At 40.8% G+C, this 21279-nt stretch overlaps 1 long non-coding RNA gene across 1 annotated transcript in view; it reads right to left on the bottom strand.

The window, feature by feature from the left end:
- The window catches only part of LOC131280739 (uncharacterized), a 42974-nt gene that overhangs the window by 5368 nt on the left and 16327 nt on the right, over window positions 1–21279 (bottom strand). The window lies entirely within an intron of this gene.

Raw genomic sequence — 21279 nt, 5'->3', positions numbered from 1 at the left:
ATGTGAGAGTGATTTGGGCTCCATAGAATGAGTTAGGAAGTATTTCACCTCTTCAATTTTTTTGGTAGCATTTGACAGGATTGGTGTCAATTCTTGGAATTTTTGGTACAACTCACCAGTGAAGTCATCTGGTCATGGATTTACATTGTTGGGGGTTTGTGATTGCTGATTCAATCTCTTTACTTGTCATTGGTCTGTTGAGATCTTTCTTCTTGAGTCAGTTTGTGTGTTTCTAGGAATTTGTCCATTTCTTCTAGGTTATCTAATTTGTCGATGTAGAGTTGTTCATAGAATCCACTTATTATTTTTTTAAAGATTTATTTATTTATTTATTTCTCTCCCCTTCTCCCCCCCCCCACCCCAGTTGTCTGTTCTCTGTGTCTATTTGCTGTGTCGTCTTCTTTGTCTGCTTCTGTTGTTGTCAGCGGCATGGGAATCTGTGTTTCCTTTTGTTGTGTGATCTTGTGTGTCAGCTTTCCGTGTGTGCAGGACTATTCCTAGGCAGGCTGCACTTTACGCTGGGTGGCTCTCCTCATGGGGCACACTCCTTGTGCATGGGGCTCCCCTACTTGAGGGACACCCCTGCATGGCACGGCACTCCTTGCGCGCATCAGCACTGCACGTGGGCCAGTTCCACAAGGGTCAAGGAGGCCCGGGGTTTGAACCGTGGACCTCCCATGTGGTAGACGGATGCCCTAACCACTGGGCCAAGTTATAATCCCCTTTATTTCTCTGGGACACATGGCATGTGTGATGAAGTAAGTCTGTATGCGAAGGGCAGCTGACTGTCTTTCTGGAGCCCTCACAAGTTACCTCTGAAACAGAATTTTCCAATATCCAGTGTTTAGACCTGAGCTTTTCAAGTGCGGAAACTTTATTGGTAAGCCAGCTGAGAGATCATCTGTTTCTTAAGTCAGGACTCATATTAACCAGGCAATGAGACTAAGTATCAATCAAAATGACATATTATTGATTTGAAATGAGAAAGACAACTGTCCCAGGAACCAAAATACTCAAACCAGCTTGACCATCACATTCTATACATTCTACCCCAACAGACAACCCTTATATCAAGTCAATCAATAGCCAGGCTTGAAAAGCACAGAATCAGAGCTAGAGAAGTCTATGAAATGACCTGTATACTTTATATTGAGGTAAAGTGGGACATTCACCTCTCACCTGGGAGTAGCCTTGGCCAAGAGATGCTAAAATCAAAATCTCCTGGTCAAGATTCCTTCTCACCTGGATAGAACTTGGGTGATCTACACTTACCTTTATGAACTTTAGTGACTCCACTTACTTTCTCTTGCCTCAATTTCCTCTTCTATAAGATGAGGATACTAGTGATACCTACCTAAATACAGGCACAGCAGTCAGAACAAAGTCTGGAATGCAGTAAACTTTCCATAAACATTAATTCCTCTTCTTATCGAAAGACTACTGTTTTAGTTTAGTAGGCTGATCAAAGCAAATATCATGAAATGGGCTGGGTTAAACAATGATAATTTATTTGCTCATGATTTTGAGGCCAGGAAACTGTCCAGATCAAGGTGTCATCAAGGCAATATTTTCTTCCCAGAGTCCAGTTGCCAGCTATCCTTGGCTCCTCTAACATAAGGCAAGGCACATGATAGCATCTGCTGGTCTCTCTCTTCTCTTCCAGATTTTATTGATTTCAGGTTCTTGTTTCCATGACTTTCTCTCTCTGTCTGAATTTCATTCTCTTATAAAAGGCTCCAGTAATAGGTCTAAGACCCATTCTGATGGAGGTGGGTCCTACCTTACCTGAAGTAACCTCATCGAAAGGTCCTTCACACAATGGGTTTATATCCACAGGAATAGATTAAATTTAAGAACATGCTTTCTGGGGTATATACAGCTTCAAACTACCACATTCCACCCTCTAGACCACCAAAAGACATATTCTTTCTATATGCAAAATACATTTATTCCATCACAATATTCCCAAGGTCTAGGTCATTTCAGAAACAATGCTTTGTACAAAGTCTCATCAAAATCAATTACGGGTGTTGTCTATTCTGGGGCTCGATTTCCCTCTGTCTCTTGGAGCTGTGAAACTTAGAGAACAAGTCATCTGCTTGTCCTATACAATGGAGGGTCAGGCATAGGACAAAAATCCCATCCCCGCAGGGAAAAATCAGAAGGAAACCAAGGGTCATTGGTCCCAAACAATTCTGTAACCCAGCAGGGCATACTCCATTGCATTTCAAGGTCTGAGAGTCATCTGTGGAATGATGTTTTTTTCCTTTGGGCCTAATGAGTGGCAGCCCCAACCCTTCCAAGCCCTTATGCAATGGCCATGATCTCCTGAACACTAGGGTGAAGGCTCCATACTCTCTAAGCATTGGAAGGTGGCCAAGCTCTCTACAATCCCCAGGGAATAGGCTACAGTCTCTGAGAACACTGGGGCAGCAGAACTCTTCCTGAACAACAGGGTGGAAGGCCCACCCTCTCCAAGCTCCAGGGAAGACTCACATTGTCACTCACATGGGTGGGCCTGCTCTCCTGGACTGTGAGATTTTATCTATCTCAGCTTCCATGGTTCTACCCTTGAAGTGATTTTTCCTTCAATCTGTCCCTTTGAGACCAGGCTGGCAGTGGTTCTATTCATATAGAACTAACAAAAAACTTTGTTGGTTTTGTGTGTAGTACACTGGGGTCCAAACCATCAGACAGTAGGACTTTCCATAGATCCTTCCTGAATATCTGTATCTATCATCCTGACTTGCATGGGAATTGCTGACTGGGTCCATGTTTGGTTAAACCCTCACATGGGGGAAACAGTTGTGGCTCAACTGATAGAGCGTCTGCCTACCATATGGAGAGCCCAGATTCAATACCCAGGGCTTTCTGACCATGTGGTGAGCTGGCCCACACGCAGTGCTGCCATGCATAAGGAGTCCTGTGCCATGCATAAGGAGTCCTGTGCCACGCAGAGTAATCCCCCATGTAGGGGTGCCCCATGCACAAGGAGTGCACCCTGCAAGGAGAGCCACCCCACACAAAAAAAGTGCAGCCTGCCCAGGAGTGGCACCGCACACATGGAGAACTGATGCAGAAAGATGATACAACAAAAAAAAACAATACAGTTTCCCAGTGCTGCATGACAAGAATGCAAGCAGTTACAGAAGAACACACAGAAAATGGACACAGAGCAAGACAACAGCAAGTGGGGGGAAGGGGAGAGAAATAAATAAAGTAAATCTTAAAAAAAATAAAAATAAACCCTCACATGGAGCACTATTCTTTGCGATTTGCTTTCTAGAAACTCAGAGTTTCCCAAGCCACTAATTTCTGGTTTCCTTGTGCCTAGGAGTTCAGTTCTCATCTTATCCCTTTTCTCCTACATTTTACTGTAAGTTGTGTAGAAAAGTCAGGCTGCACTTTCCACATTTAGTTTGGAAATCTCCTCAGCTAAATATCTAGTTTCATCACTTTTAAGTTCTGTCTTTCATCTAACACCAGGAGTCAATTTTGCCAAATTCTCTGCCACTTTAAAACAAGGATTATCTTTCCTCCAGTTTCCATTAACACATTCATCATTTTCTTCTAAGGTATCACTGGAACTACCTTTAATGTTCATATTTCTATCAACAGTCTCTTCAAAGCAATCTAGGCCTTTTCTATCAAATGCCTCACAATTCTTCCAGTCTCTACCCCTTACCCAATTCCAAAACTGTTTCCACATTTTTGGTATTTGCAATAGCAGCACACAACTCTCCAGGTACCAAAATCTATTTCAGTTTCTTAGTCAAATACCATGAAATGGGTTGGGTTAAACAATGAGATTTTATTCTCTCATGGTTTAGAGGCTGGGAAAATGTCCAAATCAAAGCATCATCAAGGTGATGCTTTCTTCCCAAAGACTGGCTGCAGCTGTCCTTGCATCCTCTGTCACATGGCAAGGCATATGGCAGCATCTACTGGTCCCTTCTCTTCTGGGTGTTGCTGATTTCATCTTCTGATTTCTATGACTTTCTCTCCTTTTCTGAACTTCATTCTCTTATAAAGGACTCCAATGATAGGATTAAGACCTATCCTGATTGAGGTGGGTCACACCTTCACTGAAGTAGCCTCATCAAAATGTTGTACTTACAGTGGGTTTGTACCCACTGAAATGGATTAAATTTAAGATGTTTTTTTCTAGGGTGCATACAGCTTCAAGTCACCACACCCACTATTAGCCATTTTGTTCTTCTTATTCCATCTAATTCTTTCTTTAAAACAATATTATTTATTTATTTTTATTTATTTCTCCCCTCACCTCTATTGTCTGCTTTCTGTGTCCATTCGCGTGTGTGTTCTTCTTTGTCTGCTTGCATTCTTGTCAGTGGCACCAGGAATCTGTGTCTCTTTTTCTTCTGGAATCTTGCTGCATCAGCTCTCCATGTGTGCAGTGCCACTCCTGGGCAGGTTGTGCTTTTTTTGCACAGGGCGGCTCTCCTTACGGGGCACACTTCTTGTGTGTGGGGCTCCCTACGCGGGGGACACCCCTGCATGGCATGGCACTCCTTGTGCACATCAGCACTGCATGTGGGCCAGCTTACTACAAGGGTCAGGAGGCCCGGGGTTTGAACCCTGGACCTCCTATGTAGTAGGCGGATGCTTTATCAGTTGAGCCAAATCGGCTTCCCCCATTTAATTCTATTTAACTCAGTTGGTAGGTGCTAGCATCTTCATTCCAAAATTGATGAAACTAAGTTAAGAGGCTTTATAATTTGTCCAGGTACTCAAGGCCATTAAGTGATAGATCTTTCCTAGGCTGGATTCTTACCCAATCCACCTGGTTGGCAGACTCATGCCCTTATTACCATAACACACTGCCTAGGTTATAGAACAGTGGTGAGACCACTGACTGTGCAATTTAGATTTGATTAACAAGTTCAAGAGAACTGCAGCAGACCCCCTGAACAGGGGAACAATGAGAAAAAAAGCAGTATGCTGGAAAGAGGCATGTGGCCATCTTGTGCAAGAGAGCAGGCAGGAAGCCTGGGGTGGTAAAGACCCAGCCCAGAATTGGCTGAGGAAATGGCAAGGTGTGGCAAAGCAGAATCCAGGTCTGATCACAGAATTAGAGAAACTCCTGGCATAAGTAAGATAGAAACGATGATAGATGACAGAAACTGTCTGTGTGTGGGTGGGTGGGTTTCAACTTGAGAGTTTCAAACATGAACGATAAGAAAGTATTGATTCCACACATACTGAGGAAGTTGGGAGGGGAGCTACTTCAATAACTGCTCCCTTCAAGAGATGTGACTTTAAGAAAACCAGCCCAGAGAATATTCTCTGAGCATCAAAGAGGGGCCTTTCATTACTTTTAGTGGCAATTTGGTTCTGATGGGAAAACCCTTGGCAGCTTTTACTTCACTGTCAATCCAGCTCTGCCTCCCTCCTTTATTAAGGAAGGAAGCAGATGGATGTTTCCTTTCTTCCGTGGAGTAGAATTTTTCATGCGCACAGGGAGCATGTGACCTCTTTAAAAAAAAAAGTGGTTTGCACCTTACCATGATTCTCATCTATAATGAGTGTGGTGATTTGCATTTGGGGAGTTAGGAAAATCAGTTATGTTGACTTCCCGTTTTCTATTTTGGGCCTCTGAGCAGAACTTCCCATTCGAGTGGCACCAGGCAGAAAACACAAAGCTGGAATTACCTCTTGAAGCTGATGTTGCAACCAGAGTCTTTGCCATGGGGATAAAGTAAGTTAATGGTTTGAGGTGTTCTGTCTCCCCCACTCTAAAGTTTGACCTTCAGTTGCTCTTGTTTTTATTCCACAGGGAATGAAATGAGGGTCACATTTTGGTTTTGTCCTGCAGGTCAAAGTCTCATAGCCTTTAGTGCAGTGTTCTATTCATTTAGGGGCTAAAACATGCTTCTCAGACCAAGCTCAACTGGATTTGGAGATCATAGTGGCTTCTCCCTTTGACAGTTCCTAAAAATATTATCTTTCAGATTGTTTTCTTTAGGTTTCCTATCAGAAGACTGCTAAAGTGAAAGGGTGAGGGAGAACAGATCTTTTCAGTTCTCACCCCCTCTTCCTCCCTTCCCTCCCTCCTCTGCCTCCCTCCCCTTCTCACATTTCTTTTCCTCTCCCCTCTCCTCTCTCTGTTCACAGTTCATAAAAGTATGTTCACTGTCATTATCTCATTTGCATCCTTCATAGCACCCTTTGAAGTGGATATTATAATCCCCACTTTACAGAAGGTGAAACCGAGGCTTCAGTGAGCTTCAGCAACTTGGCCAAAGTGACTCAGTTAAACAACAGCGCTGAAACGGAATCTTCAGTTTTCTCTCTTCAGGTCTCTCCTGCTTTCTTCTTCCCCTGATACCACATTTTCTTTGCGGTGGAGGGTGTAGTAGGTAGAATTCTGACAGGAAGGAGAGGAAATGCTGGCAGGGCTCTAAGCCTGAGCAGATCTTGTCTACAGTAGATTATAATAAAATAGAAAATGGTACCTACATATGTTGCCATGTAGTTCTTCAAGTATATAGGCCATTGCATCTCGTTTTGTGTCATGGACTTTAGGATGATATAACTGAGGGAGTCATTCATTGCATGCAAGGAGAATAACTGCAAGCTCAGGCATGGGACAAGCAGTAGGGCATACCTTGTGCTCAGGTGAAGTAAGTTTTTCTTTTGGAGCTTGAGCTGGCGATGATAGCAAAAGGATGCATTCATATCCCCCCCTCCCCAAATCTTGGCAAGGCTGATGTTGGGAGGAGGAGTGGGCATATGATCAGTTGCTAGTTGGTATTGATGATGAGGTCTGGACCTTAATATCTAATCAGTTTAGGTATTGGAATGGGATTCCATTTCAATATGGAATTCCAAATGGGATCTGGCAGAGGGAGCTCTGCTCTATGAACCTAGTGAGCAGGCAGGGGCAGGAAGAAGGCCCGTCTTGCTTGGCTTATCTGTGGAAGTCATGCGGCTCTGCCAGGACGCCTATGGAAGGAGCCTTCTCCATCGGGGCTCCGGAAAGGACTCTGGAATCCCAGGGGAGTCGGTAAGTTTTCCCAATAGACACTAAACTGCACGGGGCCTTCTGTGGCAGAGCCTGGCTGGGGCCGGCAGATGTTTCCCCGACACGGTCTATGAGCAGACCTCGACCTGGGCGTGCCCTCTCTTCCGGAACCACGCTCCTCCCTCTGCAGCCCCAAAACAGAAGTGTTGGGTGGGTGATGGTCTGGGCGCTGGCCCGGAGCCACTGCCCGCCTGGCTGTGCCGTCCTTTCTCTTTTTTGGGCTCACAAGAGGACAGGGGCTGAATGAGGGGGAACACCAAATATTGTGACAAGGGGGGGGCTGTCCATCCCGGGCATGGCCCGCCGAAGTCTCTCGCTGGAGCGAGGAGCTGTGAGCGCAGGGTTTTTAGAATTGGGAGGGAAGCTTAGAGACTCAGCCCTAATGCAAAGGATGAAACAAGGGTAAAAACCAGCTCAGGCGCAGGTACGGTCCAGGTGTGGGTTAATTCTCCATGTAGCCGGCTGACACGTGCCAGATGTGGTGACAGAAATGGGGTGGGATGGGATACAGAGGGGATCGTGGAGGCAGAGAGAAAAGGAGGCGAGACAGACACAGCTCACGAGGGGGCCACAAGGCACAGACAGCGGGAGGGCTTCCGTTTGCGTGCTGCCCTGCCAGGGCCCTGGTTTATGCTCTTAAGAAGCCTGTCTTGGAATTTTTTGTAAATTGAGTTATATTTTAAAGACACAAGGGAATCTCACCACTTAAAAGAACCCCGCAGGAACTACATCTGAAGAGCAAAGAATCATTTAAATAGACATTCTCTCAACTATTGGTTTGGAATCCCTGGATTTTAATGTATTTGCTTAAAGCAGGAATCGACGTTTCTGGCTTTCACTGGGAAGGGGAGTTTTGCCTTTTACATATATGGCATGTAACGTTCTTAACTGAGGACAGTAGTTAATTATCTCTCAGCTATTTTTACTTTTGAGGTGTTAAAGGTTGGATGAATCTATTTAGTATAACTGTGTTTAAAAAAAATGGAAAAGCTCTTTTCTTTAAGGAACTGTGCTTTTTCAAGGAAAGGCCAGTGCTCCAACAACAATTTTGGAGACAGTTACCAAAGGAAAAATCCCACAAACAGAGACACCCAGCCTCTGAGTCTGGCTTTTGGAAAATGAACATTTAATCTTTTTTCTAAACAGGACTCTGTGAGCTCAGTCATGTACACTATGAGAATAATTGGTGTGCGTTAGTACTCCTCGTGCCAGATTTCATGCTTGCTGAAAGGTGATTGGATTCAAACCAACATATTTAAAGGTCAACCGGTTGTTCTTAGTGCAAAATTTTAACTCTTTACTCACCAGGGCTTTTGACCGAATGGCCATTTTAGGAAGAGGGAGATACTGCATGCTGCCTTTTAACTCTGGATGAAAAGGGTATGAGGTCTGAGTTCTCAGCTGGCATTTGGATGTGGGTGGGAGTTGAGTTGAATTGCTTTTTAAAGCACCAAATTTAGGTCAGGGTTCTAATGTGACAGTGCCTTTCACATAAGCAATGTCTAAACGTTAGGCTAAAAGTTTTCTCTTTTTAATAATAAATTTGCTAGTAATAGATCTTTAGCTCTCTAGCTCCTTCTTCCTTGTCTTTCTGCTTTTAAGCAACTTTTTTTAGTTCCTTGACAAGCTTGATGGAGGACCCTCTTCTAATTAACAGTACTTAACCCAGCCTTTTGATGTCAGTTCTGTGGTGGTCTCTGTGTTGTACTGGGCCTTGTGATTTTGATGACTTTTTTTTCCTAGTTATTTTGGGTACATGGATTAAATAACTTATTTTATTGACCTTCTAACAAATCTGTCCAGCAGCCTTTTTGCTGGACTTCCCAAATTAAGGTAAGGAATAGACCTTTCCCAAATAACTTGGGTGAATTTTAGTAATCTAATGCTAAGGCTTCTTGTCTTATGGATTAGTGTCTGGTGAACCCCTGGAACATTTCCACATTTCATTATGAGTACTCTAGTTTGGAAGCTACAAAGGTAGTATCTCTCTTAGGGAAAAAAAAAACTCCCAGAGATTGACATTGGTCATTTCCACAAATGCCACACAAAAATCAACAAGTATAGGCAGTTGTAGTTTAAGCATCAGTTTGCCTTTAGTGCATGAGGATTCTTATAATTCTAACTAAAGGCAAATTAGAGTTACCCTGTAAAATTATAGTCTTACATTGTTCAGTTCATAATTCAACATTCTTTCTTGGTAACTTCATAATTTACTCTTAACTCTCTTCTTTATTTTCTACAATTTTTTTTTTTTTTTTTTTTTGCTGTGGGATCATGTGCTAGTTGATTAAATCTTCTGTGCCTTGTTTGCTTCATCTGCAAAGTGGGGATAACATTATCTACCTCTGTGCTATTGTGAAAATTAAATGGCTTAATCCAGGTATAATATTGGAACAATGCCTGGTACATAATAGAGGCTCAATAAATATTAACACTTGCCATTATTATTATTAATATTGCTATTCTTCTAATCTCTTTCATTAATTGTTACACCATATGGAGATGTTTGACCTCCACATGGCTTGACTATGGGAACTACAGAATTTCTTCTTGGTGGGGGAGGTACAACACCAGAGGTGCTTGTTTAAAACTCTCCTCATTCCTCAACACCCCAGTCTCTTTTGCCTAAGCCCCGACTGAGGTCTACTTAGAGACATCATATGGGCGATGGGTCTCTTGAACTAAGTAACGGGCAGAGCAAATGGCCAAGGTGGCCCTTGAGGGTAGAGATGGAGGGCCAGGCTTAGGTCCATGGTAGGGTGACTGTTCAGACAGTGAAGGGAAAATCTGGAAGGCATAAGCAAGTAAAAAGATCAGGGGTGGTTTTCAGAAAGGAACAGTAAGTGGCAACCAGGAGGCAACCTGGAGAAATGTCTCCCTGGACAGCTGTCCTTTACCTGCATTTGTTGCCTCTGCTGCACCTTCTGCCCTTCTCTTAAAGGGAGTGCATGTTGCTTCTAATACCCTTCCCGAGTTAAAGGCCAATGTTCGTGAACATTCCTTTTTGAAGGCACTGAGCTCTGATTACCTTCATTACATTGTTGCTCTCATATTCCCTGTTTAACTCTATTATAACCTATGGCTTTCTCTCTTTTTAATTTAATTTTATTTTTTATATGTTTTTAGATTTTTAAAAAATTTTTAAAAATTTATTTCTCTCCCCTTCCCCCTGTTGTCTGCTTCCTGTGTCCATTTGCTGTGGATTCTTCTGTGTCTGCTTGCATTCTTGTCAGCGGCACCGGGAATCTGTGTCTCTTTTTGTTGCATCATCTTGCTGCATCAGCTCTCCATGTGTGCGGCACCACTCCTGGGCACTTTTTTCGTGCAGGGCGGTTCTCCTTGCAGGGCTCACTCCTTGCACGTGGGGCTCCCTATATGGGGGACACCACTGCGTGGCACAGCACTCCTTGTACACATCAGCACTGCATGTGGGCCAGCTCACCACACAGGTTGGGAGGCCCTGGGTTTGAACCCTGGACCTCCCATATGGTAGGTAGACACTCTATCGGTTGAGCCAAATCCACTTTCCTATGGCTCTTTCTTAAGTTGATTAAAATCTTTACCATTTAATTTTTGTTCAATTCTATTCCATCACAAACTTATTCACAAAACTAAAGTTAACACTGTGGGGCAGATATTTCTGAACTAATGTAAAAATGGTACAGCTATAAACATGGTATGGTAAGTTCCATGTGTGCTGACACATAGAATTCTGTCAGAAAATAATTTCTAGAGCATGGTTTCCAAATATATTTGACTGTAATCTACAACAAGTAACAAATTTTACATCAAAGTCTATACACATATGCATATATTTGTGTGTGTATAGCTTAAGCAAAAGTGTCATGAAACAATGCTTAATCTTATTGTATATTATGCACTCTGATATTCAATCCTTTTCAATTTTGTTGAAAATAGTGCTTGTCAAAACCCACTAAACAGCCTGCATTTTTTTTTTTTTTTTGCTGTCGTTCAGGAACAGCTTTCATTGCTTACTATATGCAAGTACCAATCTACTGAGTCGAATATAATTTCATATTTCTTTTTATAAAACTCTTTATTCAATCTTAAGCTGTTATCCCACATATTTTCATTAGCAAGTCCTATTCAAAATCTGGATTCTATGCTGAATTATGTGCTCAAGGGTCAGTATAAAGTATTGCATTTTCCAGTCTGAGTTTTCTGATGTGAAATTCACATGAACATTTTCCCATTTTCACTTTAGGAGTGCTCTCTTCTCAGGAGAAGAAAATTAATCCTAATTAAGGAATGAGTGATCACTGAAGACCTTCCTTCATTCATGACCCAGTGGGTGTATAACAGTGTGAATCCTACATGCCCTACAATTATTGATATATGAATTACATGTTTTCTCATGATTTTCACTGAATAACTTCTCCAGCGTATATTATGAGGCACTCTCCCCTAGGAGTTTTCATCCTCCTCTTTTCTGTTTTTTGCCCACCAATGCTGGTGCTTGGCTAAACGGTAGTGTATAGTGATTATGGATCTTTTGTTTCTCTCCTGGGGAGTTCACTAATTTTATTTAAAGGATATGTTACAAATTAAGACATTCCCACATTGATTACAAACATATACTTTTTCTCACATACGATTTCTCTGGTTTGTTTATGAGAAGTGGATGAAGACACTTCTACTCTCAGTACATTTACATTGTGAATTCTCTCATGCTGTATATTATCAGACTTCTGAAGGCTTTTTTACCTGGGGCCTCCTGGTGAAAAAGAGAAGAGAAAGCGTGCTTGTGCAGTGAACCAGTGCCCACGTGGCAAGCTGAATGCCCATGCGGTGAGCTGAGTGCCCATGTGGGAGCCTGTGTGGCAAGCTGAGTACCCACGTAGTGAGCTGAGTGCCCACGTAGTGAGCCGAGTGCATGCATGGTGAGCTGAGTGCCTGTGTGATTGCCTGCATGGCGAGCCAAGTGCCCAGATGAGTGCCAGCAGAGTGAGCCAGTGCCTATGCAGCTCGCTCGGTGAGCCAAGTGCTCACACGATGAGCCAGTGCCTGCACAAGTGAGTCACGCAGCAAGACTGTGACTCAACAAAAAGAGAGATGAAGGGAAGAGTCAAGGTGAAGTGCAGCAGAGACCAGTAACTTAGGTGGTGCAATTGACAGGGAACCTCTCTCCACATCAGAGGTCCCCAGGATTGAATCCTGATACATCCTAGAGGAGAAAGATGGGAAGGGAAGACAAAAATAGAAATAGATAGAGAAGATAACACAGCGAATGGACACAGCAAAACAGCAGGGGAGCGGGGGAGGGAGATAAATAAAAGAACTAGCACAAACCTGCAGAACAGAAATTCCTCTTCTCCCTTATGCTCTCTCCTAATAACTATTCTTTCTCAAAACCCCCAGAGAAACCACGTTCCTGATTTCTAATGTCATAGATTAGAAATTTGGCAACATTTTAAAAAGAGATTAAAGAAGATCTAAATAAATGGGGTGCTAAATAACCATGTAAATGGATGAAACGATTATATAACATAAAGATATCTGTCCTCTCATCAACTCAATGCTATCCTAATCAAAATGCCTGCAGACTGTATTTTTATAGAGATTCACAATCTTTCTCTAAAATTTATATGGAACTGCAGTTAGCCAAGAATAGCAATTGAGCCCTAAAGAAAAACAAAAAGGAGGGAAGAATTACTCTTTCAGATCTCAATAATTATTATAAAGACAATAATGAAGATAGTTTGGTATTTTTTTTAATTTTTAAAAAATTAATAGATCACAAGGAATATTACATTAAAAAATGTAAAAAACAGAAAACATAAGTTCCCATATAACCCATTCCCCACCACATCATTTTTGTAAATTGTATTTTTTTGAAGATATATACATCACAAAAAAATGTTACACTAAAAAATATAAGAGGTTCCAGTATACGCCCTACCCACCCATCCCACTCCTCCCACACCAACAACCTCCCTCATCAATGCGGCACAATCATTGCACTCGGTGAACACATTTTGAGGCACTGCTACACTACACAGATAATAATTTACCCTGTAGTTCTCACTCTCCCCCAGTACCTTCAGTGGATTATGGCAGGATATATAAAGTCCAGCATCTGACCCCACAATATGATTAAGGACGACTCAAAATTCCAAAAATGCCCCACATCATATCTCTTCTACCCTCTTCCTGCCCTCAGCAACTACTGTGGCCACTTTTTCCACCTTGATGCTAAAAAAGTCTGTAAACTAAAATGTAAGCTATAATGTAAAGCATAAGGAAACTAAAAATTTAGAAAGTTGTACAGTCTAAAATATAAACAATAATGTAAACCAAAATGGAACCATGTTTGATAGCTATGTTTCAAAAATTGTATATCAGCTGCTGCAAATATGACATGAACATTAAAGAGATCATTGCTGGGGAAAGGGGAAAAGGGTTTGATGTTGGATATCTGGGAGTCCCTTATATTGTGTATGTGAATTACTGTGATCTAAAACTTTTTTGAAGACAAAATTAAAAATTAGGAGAAAAAAAAAGAAAGAATATAGACACTGAGGAAGAAATGAAAGTGCCTTGCCACTGTACATACAGGGCAACACCTATTACAGTGATGAAAGGCAAAACATTAGAAACAAAGCTTTATAATATTTCCATTTTATTAATACACCAATTTATTTTTACTTTATTTTAGTATTTCTAAATTACAATGTATTCTATTTCTAAACTTTAAACTCATCACTGTATTTCAATTTCATATTAATTAAATTTGCCAATATATTAGGCTTCATTGTTGAAGCAGTTTTGGACCACAGAGAGGTTCAACTATGGCAGGGGAGGGACACTGGTGTGGTGTGTTGTTGATGGGGGCACATGGGTAGGGGGAGTTCTCCAGGGCATGTATATAGGGAACATAAATATGCTGGGATATATGTTGGGTATTTTTATAGTAGTTACAGTTACAAACATCAACTGAGGGAGTGCTGAGTTCCCACCCAGGGGAGCTCTGTCACATTCCCCAGTGGAACAACAATAATCCCCCAAGTGCAATGACAAAGATCAACAAGGAAGGATGGTCCAATAATGAGCCCTTGATACTGATGACTATGCTTAGGAGCCTGTGTGCCTGAAATATGCACTAGGCCTAGAGCTGCAGGGTGCCTAAGAGTTACCTCCCGAGAGCTCCATGTTGCTCACATGTGGCCACTCTCTAAGCCAAACTCAGCATGTAATGCATGATGTTCCCCCAACGTGGGATGGTTTGGTATTGACACGAAGTTAGAAAAACAACCCACTATCCTGTATTTCTTTGTATTTGATATCTTTGATGCTGCTGTAAATTATATTGTTTTGTAAATTTCATATTTTGTTGCCAGTATCAGAAGTTAAATGATTTTTCTGTCTAGCAACTTTGATAAACTCTGATTAGTTCAAATACTTTACGTATATATTCTTGAACAATACCATCACATTGTCTCCAGATATTTACATTTTTGTCTTAAAATTTACTTTGTATGACATGAATGTGGCTACCTCAGCTTTCTTTAGGGTGTTTGTGTAGTAAAATTTTTTCCATCATTTCACCTTCAATCTTTCTATATTTTTATATTTAAGGAATATATCTTGTAAGCAGCATATAGTTTTTATTTAATCCAGTCTAACAAACTTTGTCTTTTCGTTGGAATATTTAATCTGTTTATATTTTATGTAGTTACTGCTGTATTTGGGTTTAAATCTATCATCTTGTTTTGCTCTCCATTTGTCCCGTTTTTTTCTGTCACCTTTTTTTCTTCTTTCTCACTTTTTTTTTTTGGTTTGAGGCTTTAAAAATTCTCATTATTGCTGTTGTTATTATTATTTTCTGCTTTACCCCCTCTATTGACTTGATAGTTATACAGCCTTTTTATACTCTTAGAGGTTTTATTAGAGATGATCATATATGTATCTTTGACTTTTTGAAGCCTAATATAAATTAATGCTTTTGCCATTTCCTAGACAGTTCTAGGACCTTAATACTTTCAATTTCATTCCCCAGCTCCCAATTTATACCTCTTGTTTATATGTGTTTTAATTTCATTTATATATTTAAGTCCCTTAGGAAATTATTAAATACATTATTACTGCATGTATTCATTCTTCAGTTAGAGTTACCCACATATTTATTCCCTTTTATGGGAATCCCCTATATTTTCTATGTGACTTTTCTGTAATCTAAAGCTTCTTTAGAAAAGGTGGAAAAAATTTCACCTTTAGAAAAGGTGAAAAAATTAAGACAGTGGGAAAACATATGGAAGAAATTGTCATGGTACATAAAAGATAACAAATGAAAAAAAGTTTTTTAATTTTAAAATTTAGTTATTGCTTTATTTTCTTATTAGTTTTATTTTATTTTATTTTTTGGCTTTGTTTTTGGGAAGGTTTTGGATCACAGAAAGTTCACAACTGTGGCAGGGGTCGGACCACTGGTGTGGGGGATGTGTGGGGAGGGGTGCACCTGAGGCATGCCTCTATGGCATATGCGTATGTTCCAGTGGCCATGGGACATTGTCTTGGTGGATGGACACTTTTTTTGGCTTTTCCTTTTTGATTATATCTCTGTCTTCTCTGTGATCATTTTCTTTCTGCCTACAGTTTTGTACTGTTTCCTTGTGTATGTGTCTGTTTTTGAGGCATCTCTCAGTATTTTTTTTTTTTTCTGAAGCAGACTTTATTTTGCCTTTATTTCTGAAGGATATTTTCACTAGGAATAGAATTCTAGACTGGCAATTGTCTTCTTTCAGCATTTTGAAGATATTCCATTGTTTTCTGTTTTCATTGTCAGCTAGCTTCTGAATCTTACCTGCATAGGCAGAAATATACTAAGCATACAAATATTTAATTCATAGGCTGAGTAAAAATGCATCCTTAAATTCATTTTTTAAATGGCATTTAAAAGTTATAGATATTTATTTACAAATATTTTCTTATCTACACATTGAATCAAGTGTTTTATTACTTGACATAGAGATTTTTGTTTAATATGAAGAAAAGGGACAGTCTGGGATTGTTGAGACATATTCCAGGGAGTATTTTTCCAACTCTTAAAAAAAGAGAAGGAGCATACAGTGTATATAAACTTAGGTTCAAAGAAATAGGTAAATGCATGAAAAGAAAATTCAAATATCTCACTCAATCTTGATTTCCATAGACTTGGTGTGGTTCATTCCCTGAGAACAGCATGTAATATTATTCCATATCTTTTTTTAAAAGATTTATTTTATTTCTCGCCCCTTCTCCCCCATTGTCTGCTCTCTGTGTTCATTTGCCTTATCCATGTGTTCTTCTGTGTCCGCTTGCATTATCCCACGGTACTGGGAAACTGCATTTCTTTTTTGTTGTGTCATCTTGCTACATCAGCTCTCCATGTGCGTGGCCCCACTCCTGGGTGGGCTGCACCTTTTTTCACTTGGGGCGGCTCTCCTTGTGGGGTGCACACTTGCACGTGGGGCTCCCCTACATGGGGACAACCAGGTGCGGCGACACTCCTGTGCCGCACGACACTCCTTGCACGCGGCAGCACTGAGCATGAGCAAGCTTACCACATGGGTCAGGAGGCCCTGGGGATCGAACCCTGGACCCTCCATATGGTAAACGGACACTCTATCAGTTGAGCCATGTCTGCGTCCCTCCATATTTAATTTATGAAATCAGCCCCAATGATTCTGCCTTGTATTAGGTTTCCTGATAATTTGTTAATTTTATTTTTACATGGTTGTTGATTAGCTGTATTACATTGAATATATCAGTTGTCTGAAAAGTAACTAAATATGTTACCTTCCTACTGAGCACATTGGATATATGGTTGTGCATTTGACTTATGACTTATTTCTCCACCTTCAAATGTATTTTTGGCAACAATATTGTCTTCATTTAGCATTAACGTGGTGCTTGAAATGTGAACTAAGCTCTTTTACCTTAAAAATATTTTTCCCTATACTAAAATATATAATATACTGTAGCAGTTAAGAATATGGGATTCAGAGCAAACAAACCTGGGCTCAAATAGCTGCGTTGTTATTCACTAGTTGTATACCGTTGGAAAAATAACGCCAATTCCTGAGTGTCCTTATCCGTAGAATGGGGTCAATAATTCCTACCCTATATGCAGTTTTAAGAATAAATGAGATGGAAAAGAAGTTTGTATCATGCTCATATATATAGCAGCCATTGTAATTAATAATTTATTTCCTTAATTTCTATAGTATAGTATTATCTCCTTGGATTTGCTCATAGAATAATGTATTGGCAGATGATTGTCTGTCAGATTACTTCTTTATTCTTTGGAGTTTATAATAAGTTATATTTTGGTGAACATGAGAGTCACCAGCACATAATAAATTCTATATTTTTAACTTAAGCATTTATTAAGTTTCTATAATAAGTTCAGCACTGTTTTTTATTTTAAGATTATATTTAATTAATTAATTTCTCCCCTCCCCCTCATTGTTTGCACTTGCTCTAGCTGTTCATCTTCCCTGTTTCTTTAGGAGGCACCGGAAACTAGTAACCCAACCTTGGATCTCTGATATGGGAGGGAGGCATCTAATCACTTGAGCCACCTCTGTTCTCTGAATTGTTGTGTCTCTCATTATGTTTTTCTTCTTGTGTCTCTTGTTGCACCATCTTGTTCTGTCAACTTGCTGTGCTTGCCTGGCTCATCACCTCGCTGTCTTTTTTAGGAGGCATCAGGAACTGAACTAGGGACCTCCAATGTGATAGGACGGAACTCAATCACTTGAGTCACATCTGCTTCCCTCGGCACTGTTTTAAACACTGTGGGAGAAGGGATTTCAAGGGTGTAGAAGTTATCTTGATTCTGCCTCCATAACAGGTGTTGATTTCTTTCCATCTCTGTTGTCACTGTTCAATCGTAACCTCAGCATCGCTTGCGTGGGCTTTTGCAGTAGCTGCCTTACCACTTGCTTCCCATTTCTTGGCTTGCCAATCCAGCCTTTACACTCTTTCCATAAATTGTCTTTCTAAACCCAAATCATGCCATAACAACTTCTGCAAACATAAACAGCCTATTGTTGGTGACATCCAAGGTTCTACATGACCTTGCTTCACCCATCTGTATCACCTCGTTCTTCCCTTCCTGCACACCATGCTCTCCTCATAATGGACTAATTGAAAGTTTCCATTATTACTGTGTCCTTTAAGCTCTTTTAGCAAGAAATACCTTTCTATTCACCTTTCACCTACCAAAATTTTACTCATTCTTCAAGACTGAAGGTAAATATCATTTATCCATGAAGTCTTCCCAGTTCCCTCCACTCAAATACTTTTTTTTTTAACAAAAAAGGGAAATGTTTTATTTTTGAAGCTTTAGACTACATAAATGTTACATAAAAAATATAGGGGGATTCCCATATAACTTACCCTCTCTGCCTGCCCCAGTTTTCCCCAACAACATCGTTTATTAGTGTGGTACATTTGTTACAATTGGTGAACACATATTGAAACATTGCTACTAACCATGGTCTACAATTTACATTATAGTTTACACTTTGTACCTCACAAAAAATTACTTTTTTATGTTCTATTTTTGCACAGCTTTCATTCTGCCCTTTATCATGGAGGTTGACCAGACTAACTTGTCAACCAAACTGTGAATTACTCAAGAAAAGGAACATATCCTATTTGTTTTTCTGCATTCAGGGTCTGGCTCATGTTAAGTGCCCAAGAATGTTGGGGAATGAATTATTGTCTCTTTCCCAAGGAAAACATTACTGACAGCAGTAACAATAATTGTCCTGTGGGTTGACGGAGTAATTCTTCTTTTTCCATGATGAGAGTAGTTTAATAAAAGCTTAATAGCAAAATTAAGATGAAGCAGCAATGTCCTATCCTGGAAGTTTCCTGTGAATCACAAAAAAGGGGACCACTAGTAAAAATTGAAAAATAATTACAATCATGAAAAAACTGTCATTGTTTTGTATTTCTGAGACCCAATTGCATTTCACAATTTATCAAAAACATTTCAATAATTGTCAACATTATGAGGACTAAAATATGTGACAACCTGTTACCAGGCTCTCAAAATATATGAACAGAGCCACACTCTTCTTTTTATTTTTTTTTTAAAGATATATTTATTTATTTAATTCTCCCCCCTCCCCCCCGGTTGTCTGTTTTCTGTGTCTATTTGCTGAGTCTTCTTTCTTTGTCCACTTCTGTTGTCGTCAGCGGCTCGGGAAGTGTGGGCGGCGCCATTCCTGGGCAGGCTGCACTTTCTCTCGCGCTGGGCGGCTCTCCTTTAGAGGTGCACTCCTTGTGTGTGGGGCTCCCCTACGCGGGGGACACCACTGCGTGGCAGGGCACTCGTTGCGCGCATCAGCACTGCGCATGGGCCTGCTGCACATGGGTCAAGGAGGCCCGGGGTTTGAACCGCAGACCTCCCATGTGGTAGACGGATGCCCTAACCACCGGGCCAAGTCCGCTTCCCAGAGCCACACTCTTTAAATCTAGCATGGCTCTTGGCAGTTTGGCCATGCTGGTCATGCCACTGTCCAGCTTAGCATGAGAGATCAGAGTTAATCACAACTGATAGGCGTAATGGGGATTAATAAAACTTGGTTTTATAAAAAGCATACAAATAATAAACATTGTATGAAAAATTCTAATATTTTCCTAAGACACTTTTTGATTATTAAAAAGTAAGTCACTGAAGGAAATTGTGATGTGATTAAAGGGGAGCTTGATCAAAGGACTCAAAGGAAGCTTTGGGAGGTGAGGTGTTGAGGTTTGTAAAATATTAGAGTTTCAAGGAGAAAACAGATCTTTGTTTAGACAACTGCAAGTCTGGTTCTGCTATGAAAGAATTGTTAATTTGGTTTTGTGTTCTATTAAAGGTGGTAGTGGACTTTCTCCAGAAATGGTGAAAGTAGAGTTTGCCTCTTAATAACATACAGATTACTGAGCAACTAATTTTCATTGGGTATCACTTTAGATGCTAAAGATAAAGTGATGGGACAAAGACTAAGATCCTGACCTCAAAAAGCTTCAGTCTAGTTGGCAAGACAGACAACTAATGGACTAATGACACTAAAGAATGCTAAGTGCTCCGATAGACTAGAGTACTGTGAAAACACATGGTAGGGGTGGGGTGGGGATGGATTCCTGCAGGAAGTGACGTCTAAGTCAAGGCCTAGGGCATGAGTTAGGCTAAAAGGGAAGGGTGGGGACTGTAGCATTCCAAGATAGGAAGACAAGGTATAAAAAGAGACCTTGAAATGGAGACCAAGGATAGGAAATATTTACATGATGTGGCCTGCCTGGCTTTCTCCCCTGTCATTCTGCAGGAAGCTGGTCCTTCCTTTCTGTGTTTTCTCCGTTAGACTATCCTCTAAGAATGATTGCTCTTGGGAGTCCAGTGCCTGTCTTTCTGTTGTACCAGTAGCTGCTGCCAAGGGTTCTAGTTGCCACTCTTTTGATTCTTTGGATTCCTGTTAAGCCTTTTGCTTCTTGGACTTCCCCTTTACTTTATCCTTCCCTTCCTCACAGGGCTGGCCTCTCCTTCTCAATTTTCTTGAGGGTTGACCCATGGTGGGATCTGTGGTGCTGGACAAGCTGCCCAAGTTCCTTTTCATCCTGTCCTCACCTCTGGTTGGCTCCCCAAACCTGGCCCTTGTTTATTCCTTTACATCATCCTCCACACCCAGAGGCCCTGTCCTGTGTCAGGGAAACTTACTGGGCGCAAGTATTCCTCATAAGTATTAATGCATCTAACCTCAATTTAAAAGAACTATCTCCAAAATGTAGCCCTCTAAGAGTCTGAGGACCACACAAAGAGTAGGGTGGTGAGGATGTAGGAGAGAATATGAAAAGTAGAATATAAGAAAAGGACATTTGGTTAGGCATAATTGGAAAGGGAAAAAGGCAAAGGGGTTGGGCTGAACGAAGCCAGAAATAGAGTGAAGAAGAAAGGTGAAATTGGATGTGGGTTAACAGGAAAAGAAGAGAAAAATCTCAAATGCTGTGAAGAGGCTTATTCATTAGGGGTGGGGGAGGAGAGGAGGAAAAAAAGGGAGGGGAAAAGAGAGAATTTCTGCTAGTTTTAGGGACTAGCAGGGGACACCCAAGTCCCAAAACATGACACTATAGTAGTTGAATGGAAAGAGAATCAAAGTATAAACATTTTGTTTAAGCTGGAAAGGTAGCCAAAGAAATGAATATGCCTGTTTAGACATTTTGTAGTGTTATAGTCAACCAAA

The sequence above is a fragment of the Dasypus novemcinctus genome, chromosome 2, assembly GCF_030445035.2.
Source record: "Dasypus novemcinctus isolate mDasNov1 chromosome 2, mDasNov1.1.hap2, whole genome shotgun sequence".
Classification (NCBI taxonomy): domain Eukaryota; kingdom Metazoa; phylum Chordata; class Mammalia; order Cingulata; family Dasypodidae; genus Dasypus; species Dasypus novemcinctus.
The sequence above is the reverse complement of the archived record's forward strand: the minus strand, read 5'-3'. Positions and strand labels throughout refer to the sequence as shown.